Below are 8,682 nucleotides of genomic sequence, written 5' to 3'. Positions count from 1 at the left end.
TTGGAGCGGAGTTGAGTTGGCATGCGAGCAGCAAGGAAACGTTGACCTCAAGGGAAACAAAGTGTTTGATTGTATCTGGTTTGTATTTGTATCATCTTAAAATTAATTTGGTAACAGGATTAAGTTATTAGAAAGATTTTGGAATTTTGAAGTATTTTTGTTGTTTGTGTTTAAAGTCACTAATTTGTTTTGATTGTTCGACAGTTTAGCGGAGGAACGGCGGTCTGGCTGTTCTGTCCGCCCGGTGACGTGCACACACAAGGCCTGAGTTCAGCGAGTGCTCGAGCAGAGATCCACAGCGAGTGAGCGCCCCATGAGTCAGCCCGAGCCGAGCCGAGGCCAGCAGCAGAGCGAGCAGTCAACCCTTTGCCCACCGCTCCGGCCCCACAGCGAGGGAGCTCGTCGACACTCACCCGAGCGCGGCGAGTCCGCGGGGCCCAGCGAGGCAGCAGGGGCGCGGCAGTCCAGTCCGGACGGCCCGCCGCAAGGACAAGAGGAGCCGGGTCTCAGGCAGCGAGACCAGGACGGCAACATGACGGCACGTACGGCTCAGGGCTCAGGGCGCGGGGTAGCGCCACGTAGGCTTGGACAAGGACCAGAGCGAGCAGGGCGTCGCAAGCAAGAGCGATGCCGGTCAGCAGTGAGGCTTGTGTGACGTCACGGGCGCGGCAGGGTGGTCGGGCCGACGGGCCCGAGCAAACTGGTAAGAAGTCTGTTTTCAGACTGAGTTTTGAAGTACAAAATAATTTTATTTGAATTTACTTTTGAAAGTGTTCGTAGAATTTAAAGTTTGGTTATTGATTGACGTCAGTTTGTTATACTATGTTGGTTTTCTGTAGTTTTCATTTCTTTTCTTCGTAACTTTGTTGAGTCACTTCTGAAGTTAAAATTGAGTGTTCCATTTTAAAATTCTGAATTGCGGTAATTTTATTCTTGTTAACTTGTTCAAACTTTGCAGTATAGGCTTTATTTATGGTTCTCTTAGTTGAGCGTTATAAAGAGAGTTAGTTTTAGCTTGGGTCAGCGCAGGCCCAGTTGAACGTTATGCAGTTATAGTGAGAAAAGTTCAAAGATTTAGGTATTGTTCCGCAGTTTTTTAACAAAGTTTTCCGTTGTCAAGTCAGAGAGGTTTCCTTGTATGCTATGCCAACTTGTTTTGTTGTATCCGTAAAGTTTTAGTTTGTAATTCTTGGAAAAATAAATCAATGAGAGGGATTTGTTTTGTTGTATGCCATGTGATTTAGATTTTTAAGTGAAAGTGCAAGAGTTGTGATTTTGAAATACATTTTTGAAAGTGAGTGTTTTGAAAATGTTGTGACAACTGAAATGTATTAAAATTTGTATTCGTTTTCAGCAGCCACAAATGAGTCCAGGTCCAGTTAGGAAATGTTAATTTTGAGTTAAGGTAGAAATTTTGATTATTTTGTCGTTTCATTTTTCTTGAATGTTTCATCTTTTCAATTTCTAGTTTTGGTTTAGTTTCTTAAATTCAGTAAATTTATTTGTAATACCAAAAGTTATCAGCTTCTGCGCGTAAAGTTTTGAGGGCAAAACTTGTTAGAGAGGGGAGGAATGTTGTGAAACAACGACAGCTAAAGTAAAGTTTTAATTTGTAAATTTTGAATCTCCCGCCTAACTGCGGTGTCAACGCGAAGCTGGTAACTTTTCGTATTTTTTGCGCATAGCGCGCGTGTCGGCCGGGAAGCCGAAGGGTCACTTCGGTCACCTGCCGAGGGTGACGGGCGGGCAGCCGCCGGGCGGCCCGCCGCGCGGGGGCCTCCGGGCCCGGGGCCGGAGCGGACGGCCGAGTCAGTAGTAGAGTTATCAGCAAGCAAGTAGGAAGTTAGTAGCAACAAGAAGACACCCCTAGGACCTGGCCTGGACTCACGTGGCTGCTGCTGTATGTAATGTAAGTATCTGATTTTAATTATATATTTATATTTGAAACCTGTGTTATACCCTTGTACGATCCTGATATCCTGATATTCCACGCACGAAAGCAAATCATAATCAGTCGATTCTAATGTCAAATTATTCGGGAGTTGTATAGGCAAAACTAGTCCGCGAGACATTGCTCCCGTCTCGCATTGCAAGTATTCTAACACATCTAAAGTTATTTTCGGTCACGACGTTCACATCATTTTGCTTTTACAACATAACGCCATGGCGGCGACAACCGAGTGCCGCGCCGCGAGTGTCGAATGGGTGGCCTAAGCGTGAGGCGCTCGTAGTCCCAGAACCAATGTGAGAGAGTGTCGGCCGCAGATCGATAAAAACCACTTGAGGAAGGTTAGACACGCGTGGTTACGCCGGCGCCCTCTGACACCAAGGAGCAAGTTGTGTTTTAGAGGCTTAAAGTAATTTTCACCGTGAGCTTTTATATTCTAATAGTGTACGTAAGTTGCGTAACGGTCGTTACAAGTGCCGGCCGACGACGCGCGGGCCCGCCGTAAAGGAGGCAAACGGTCAGGTAAAATACCACACACGCACGCCAAGTGAATAGATTCCTAGGAAACAGGTTATTCGCGACAAAAGGCAGATGGTTTTATTGTGGAGTTGTGATGATGGTCGGATACCGTAGCCCGGGGCCCGGGTCTGGCTCAGCAACCACTCGCCGGACCATGGCAGTCCCATGGCCGACGCTCTCCACCTGCATCCGGCTAGAGTATGGATTGTAGCATTAGCGCTATCTTTACCAGCTAAGCCCGTGCGAGAGTGAGAAAAGCGTGAATTGGTGCAGTGACGACGGGGTGGCCCGGTGCTGTAGGGCGTCAAAACGAAATCGAAAACGACATTGAAACTGCGAAGTTGAACGTCATTTGGTTTTAGCATCGTTGCGGCCGAGGTTCCAGCACTTATTTCTAGGACGGGTCAGTGTTGCAGTGACCAGAAAGGCAAGACCCGCCCATACGCTTCTGCAACACTGCGCGAATAATTGCAAAAAAAGTATTTGTGGTGCATAACAGGTGACGTCGGAAGAAGCAACGTCGGTAACGCCTGCTACATGTATGGGTATGCCAACCCTGTGAGCTGTGTGAAGTCGGTGGCTATAGACTGGGGATGTTCTGTGTGTCTGTTCTTTGGCGGTGGTTTCTTTCCAGTGTGCAAAAAAGGATGCGAAATCGATATGGAAGGAAAGATTTGGGCTGGTTGTGCCGTGCTTGCGTCGCTGTTTTACAGCTGGCGCTGATTCTTGCGCCTATTCGGTGACGCACGGGCCAAGTCAAGATGGTCATAACGGATTTGGGCACCGCAAAGACAAAGCCATAGACCAGCTCACTGACCACTGAGGCATGTGGGCGACGATGCGCACCCCCTCCCCCTATTCCGGCTCATTGAAAATCCAAAAATGAACGGAGGATCACGTCTCGTGCTGTTCGGGGAAGGTGAAGCACAACGAGAAATAGTGAAATCGGAACAATGTTAGCTCTAGAGCGACAACGATGATGTCGGAAAATTCTCGACTTCAGTGTCAGTGTCGAATTTATCCTAAATGGTCCAGGATTCGAGATAGTTCTGATAATCGATTTCAATCTCTTAGTGAGAACTTCACAATAACAATAATAACTCACCGACCCGAGATTACATTGCGCCTCTGCAGAAAGAATCGCGAGTACTTAAGCTTCTAACCGACGGACCCTGTACCCGAAAAACTTTAAGATCCTGCAAACTAAGAGGGATTCCAACGCGGCAGTATAGGAAGACGAGTGATCACACAGACCGCGTCAGCCAGAACCCTCCGGACTCACGCCGTGAGCGTATGCAAACTTGCGGATGCCATAAACAGGTTTTGTTTTTGTTTTTTATCAACCTAGGTTCGCCTAGCCATCGCGTCAAAAGGATGGATAAGATGACCATCCTGACCCTGAAATGAAATGTCACATCGTCTATGAGCCTAGAAGAGTGGTCCCAATAAAAATGCTTCAATTCGTCAGAAGAGACGATATTGTCCCTCCTCTCCCCCTTCTCTTTCCCCTCACGAGAAGACATTCTTCCATCCGAGAGCGAGAGTCGGAAGGATATTATAAAGAGTGAGCGAGCGGGCTGACTAGCATGCGAACCGCTTCATATGCGGTTCGGTTCTCTTATCTTCTCCTTCTTTCATACAGCAAGTAACCCAAGTAACTCACAGCAGTGTTCTCTAGAAGCTCTGTTGCCCTGTGCCCCCTCCTATACCGTCCTTGGCGACGACGGCGGCGTCCTCTGGACATTGTTATCTCGTGCGCGTAGCTCGCTATCGCGCCTCACTGGAGCACCTCCAGCGTCGTCCTTGCCGCCTACCTGGACCTGCCGTGGCCGCTCCCCCGGGGCCCTCTTCTCTTTTCATATTTCACGTCTGGCGAGTTCTGGACGAGTGTCGGCGCTAATGAGACGGCACTTGTGGCACCCGCGGCCGCGGGGCGGCCAGCTTCCGCGTCCCTCACTATTGAGGGTCGCGGAGAGCGGTCCAATAAGGGGAGGAACCATCAATGGTTCGACAAAAAAAAAAAAAAAATGTTTCGAGGGAAACTATTGGTTCACTCACAGTGACAGTGATACTTTCGGAAACACGTATCATTGAAGACCGCGCAAAATTATAGCTGCACACACGCACAAAAGAAAATCGCCCTTTTTAAAAATGCGTATAAAAGGATTTCGTTTTTATGACAAATTGACGCATACATTTTCCACTTTCCAGCTTTACCATACAAATAACTGCTCCACTCGTGCATTATTTTTTTTCCTTTCCCTCTGGAGGGTCAGCACAACTAAATTCCGACCAACGCCGCGTGCACACCGCTGTGGTCACGTCGTCGGGCGAATAATAATTCTGAGGACGAGCGGGGCCGACTGGACCTGCCCTGCCGGGGCGGGGCGGGGCGGCCACTGGCCATCTAGTATGGCCGCCCGCGGGGGGTGCAGCCGGGGCGCGAGTGCGAGAGAGACGCGAGCCTTGGGAACCTCGCTCTTCCACCTATCGCCGTCTCTCTCCGCGTCGCGCTCGCCGTGGCGCGGCCGGCGCGGCCGGGGCCAAACGATGGACCGATGGGCCGCCCGGTCTGGAAATAAGGTCGGAATGGAACCGGCCGTGAGGTGACAGACCAGTGCATCGAGGCGACGCCTCGGCACGAGAGGGACAGAGAGAGACAGAGAGAGACAGAGAAGGAGTGAGAGCGGAATGGATTGGGATCGGTTTCACATTAACGGCGGGCGGGTGTGCTGCCGCAGATGACGGCGATGAAGATGATTGCGAAAAAAAATGAAACAAGAAAAAAATAAAAACACTTCGCGGCCATCCCTCTTCTCTCGCGCGTCAAACGCGCGTCAGAGGGGCGCAAAATAAACAAAGCGAAGCCTCTGAGTGAGAAGGGGAGACACGGACGAGACCATCGAAACACATAAACCGACGCTGATTGACGCCACTGGTGCCGGGGAGATAGAGGGGGATGATGATGTGGGTGCCACGGGGTCGCGGAGCCACGGGCTGCGACACAAGGGCCCAGAGGTACCCGCGCCGCATGACGCCGTGACTCCCACAGCGCGGCGCTGGCGGTCCGAGCGCCTGGCGGGCGGGAGCAGGCAGCGCCGCGGGGCACTGCTGTTCGACGGGACTGCCTACCCACCGCGGCCGCAGGCGCTAGCTCAAGAGAGTCGCAAGCCTGCGGGCTGAAGGCCGCTTGATTCTGCCGGAGGCTGCTGGAGGTTGCAGGCGGTTGGTTGATGGCGGCTGCTTGAGGCTGCTGAATGACGCTCGACTCGAGGCTCGGCTCGAGCGCCTGGCGGGCGTGTGTAGGCAGCGCCGCGGGGCACGGCTGCTCGACGGGACTGCCTACCCGCCGCGGCCGCAGGCGCTAGCTCGCATCATGGGACTCCCGCCTGCCGGGGCTCGGCCGCGAGGGTGATATACGGGGGCGGTAAAAACCAGAGCGGAGCGCGCCGGCCGCCGGGGAGCAGATTGTTTTATGATTATTTTCCGTCATGATACAGGAGGACGAGAAGGAGAGCGATACCGCGCGGCGGCGGCAGTGCGGGAGCGTCCTGACTGTACGTCGCCGCTGCTGCTGCTGCTAAGATGACCTGCCACGCCACGCCATTCGCCTTGGGCTGTTAACTCGCCGATGAGTTGTTCGGTCGCCGCCACTCGCCACGCCCCGGCGGCCCTACAAAACGTTCAGAAGAGTGTGCCTGAGCGAGCGAGAGGGGAGGCGTTCATGCTTCCTTGAGCATCCTGGAGGGTATATCACTGCCACTTCTCGCGGGGATGGCGATGATGCTCGCCGATTATCGGTCGGGGACAGCCGGGAGGAGCGGCATTTCATCGCCGAGTCAACAACAAATACTGATGATGATTCCGTCCAGCAGCGACGGCGGGAGCGGCCGCGTTTTACGATAGGCGTGCCGGGCGCGTTTGCCGCCCGACTGGAGCAGCAGCAGCGCGGCGCATCATCGGCCCGACGACCGGCTGCCCTCTCCAGCATAGTCCGGCGTGACGGACGGTCGAACGGGGCAGTGCGCGGCCTCTGCGTACGCGGAACGTGCACAAGTCACGTTCACGTTTTAGATATGGCGCGGGGCACTTTACTTTTCTTTTCCACGGCTTTCAGAAGGAGGTTTGATGGGTAACAGAAGTTTGTTTTGTATTTTTTTCGGCTCGCTGAAATCAAACAACCAGAAATCAAAAATAAGCCTCCGATGGTAGACGTACATTGCGCGGCTAACTTTTCGACAAATCCGAGTTTGAGGAAAATCTCGTGAACCTCTTTACCCCCCACACTTATTGTTCAAACTGACCTCACTTGTGTGCGACTCCTCAAGCAAAGGGGGCGTGGAAGCGCCCCCTCCCCTCTCAATCAGAATGAAGGAACGCGCTACTTCGGGCAGTAGACGACGCTCCGCGCAGACGACGCTCCGGACGACGCGCCGTTCGCTTTACGTTCGCGGTGTTTACTCGGTAACGGGCGATTAAACGCGAAGCGACCCCCTTGTCGGTCGGCCCTCCTGCTGTCCGGCTCAAGGTCGCGCGATCGTCTCAAGATCCGCGTTTGCGCGCCTTACCTTTTTGCGCGCACGAATGTATTACACGACGGCAAAAAATCGAAGAGAGGAGCAGAAGAAGAAGAAACACGACCGAGTATTTAATTTTGGGGTTCGCGCAGCGTGGGGTGCAGGACCACGCAGCAATAATGTATACCCCTCTATCGATTTTTCATTTCGGAGGTGATGAGACTGATTCCGGCAAAAAAGGAGAAGAGCCTTGACGGGTGTTCAGCAGCAGATCCTCGCGCCAACGGGTGCGAGAAAGAGAGGCGCGCGCGCGCGCGCGCCTGTGTGTGTGTGTGCGTGAGAGGGAGAGAGAGAGACCTAGCGCAGCTTTCTTTGTTGCACGCAGCGGCCGCTGGCCGCGGTCCATCGGTGAGTTATGACCACGCGCGGGGTCCGCTCCTACGAACAGAGAGGGTCCTCCGTGTGGCGTCCGTCAGGCGGGCGGCGGCGCTGGCGGCGCGGGGTGGCATTTGTCTCGATATGACCCGAGCGACGTGTGTGCGCCGCCAGCAACAGCAGCAGCCCAGCAGCAGCAGTGACACTGACACTTAACGGACGCTTTAAATAAGCGATGAGCAGCGTGTTTGTCGCGCGGCGTTTTAAGTATCGCTCGCGCCGTCACTAAAACCAAACGCACACTTGTTATAGTTCTGATATCGCGTGCGAAGTGCTGCTCACATGCATGCAAACGATCGGCTTTGTAGCCACTGAAAACACACACAGACACTCACTGCAAAGTATACGACCAAACGTTTTGGCAGTCTATCACCTTAACGACTGCTAAAAGTTTCGCATATGGCTCTCCCAACGTGGCATAGTTTGTCCCCCGAACTAATAGCCCCTTTCATTGCCATTTAGCATGAGGCGAGGTAAATGGCTTATCAAAAAAAGGAGCTTTAAAAAAAGAGGAGGAGGTAGGAAGGGGGGGGGGTGTCTATGTGAGGCTTTATCAGCTTAAGGATCTTAACATCTTAACATCTTAACATGTTAACATATTAACAAGTGCATTTTGCATTATATTCGATAGTAAGACTATGGTTTTACATTTGTATGTCTTTATATTCGCTAAAATGCCGACCAAAAACGTTCGGGATCGCTACAACGACCAATAGAATCATGATTCGTGGTTTCCTTGAAAGTTGTGTTAAGATCCCGTGAAACCACGGATCTCTGCTTTTCATCGAACTGAAGCGATGGCAAAGCTTTCTAAATGTTCCGGACGGCACTTTTTACCAATTTAAACACAGTCATAACTAAAAATCATTGCCATAGTGCTAAATATAATGAAAATGCATCTGTTAATATGTTAAGATGTTAAGATGTTGAGATCCTTAAGCTGATAAAGCCTGAATTTGGTTGGCAAAACTAAGCTGTCCGAATCGGTTGCCAACAAATTACGCAAACGCGCTTCTGTGGACTGTCAAAAATGGTTTACAGAGTTCAGCTTTGAGGTCTGGCAGTCGTTCGCTGTTCGAGTTGCCTGATTAACGTCCAGGCGGGTGGAGAAGGTATTGAGCGGGTTTTGGTGGATGAGGTGAGGCCAGGTCGGGCGCCGTCCTGATGGCACGGGGGCTCTCCGATGTGTTCATTTCGAGTGCAATAAACTGTCGTATTAAACGTCAGAGCGAAGACTACTCGCACCCGCGCAGCGAGCCCCCC

Source organism: Frankliniella occidentalis, unplaced genomic scaffold (genome assembly GCF_000697945.3).
Source record: "Frankliniella occidentalis isolate FOCC.00 unplaced genomic scaffold, Focc_3.1 Scaffold53, whole genome shotgun sequence".
NCBI lineage: Eukaryota > Metazoa > Arthropoda > Insecta > Thysanoptera > Thripidae > Frankliniella > Frankliniella occidentalis.
This window is presented reverse-complemented; position numbering follows the sequence as displayed.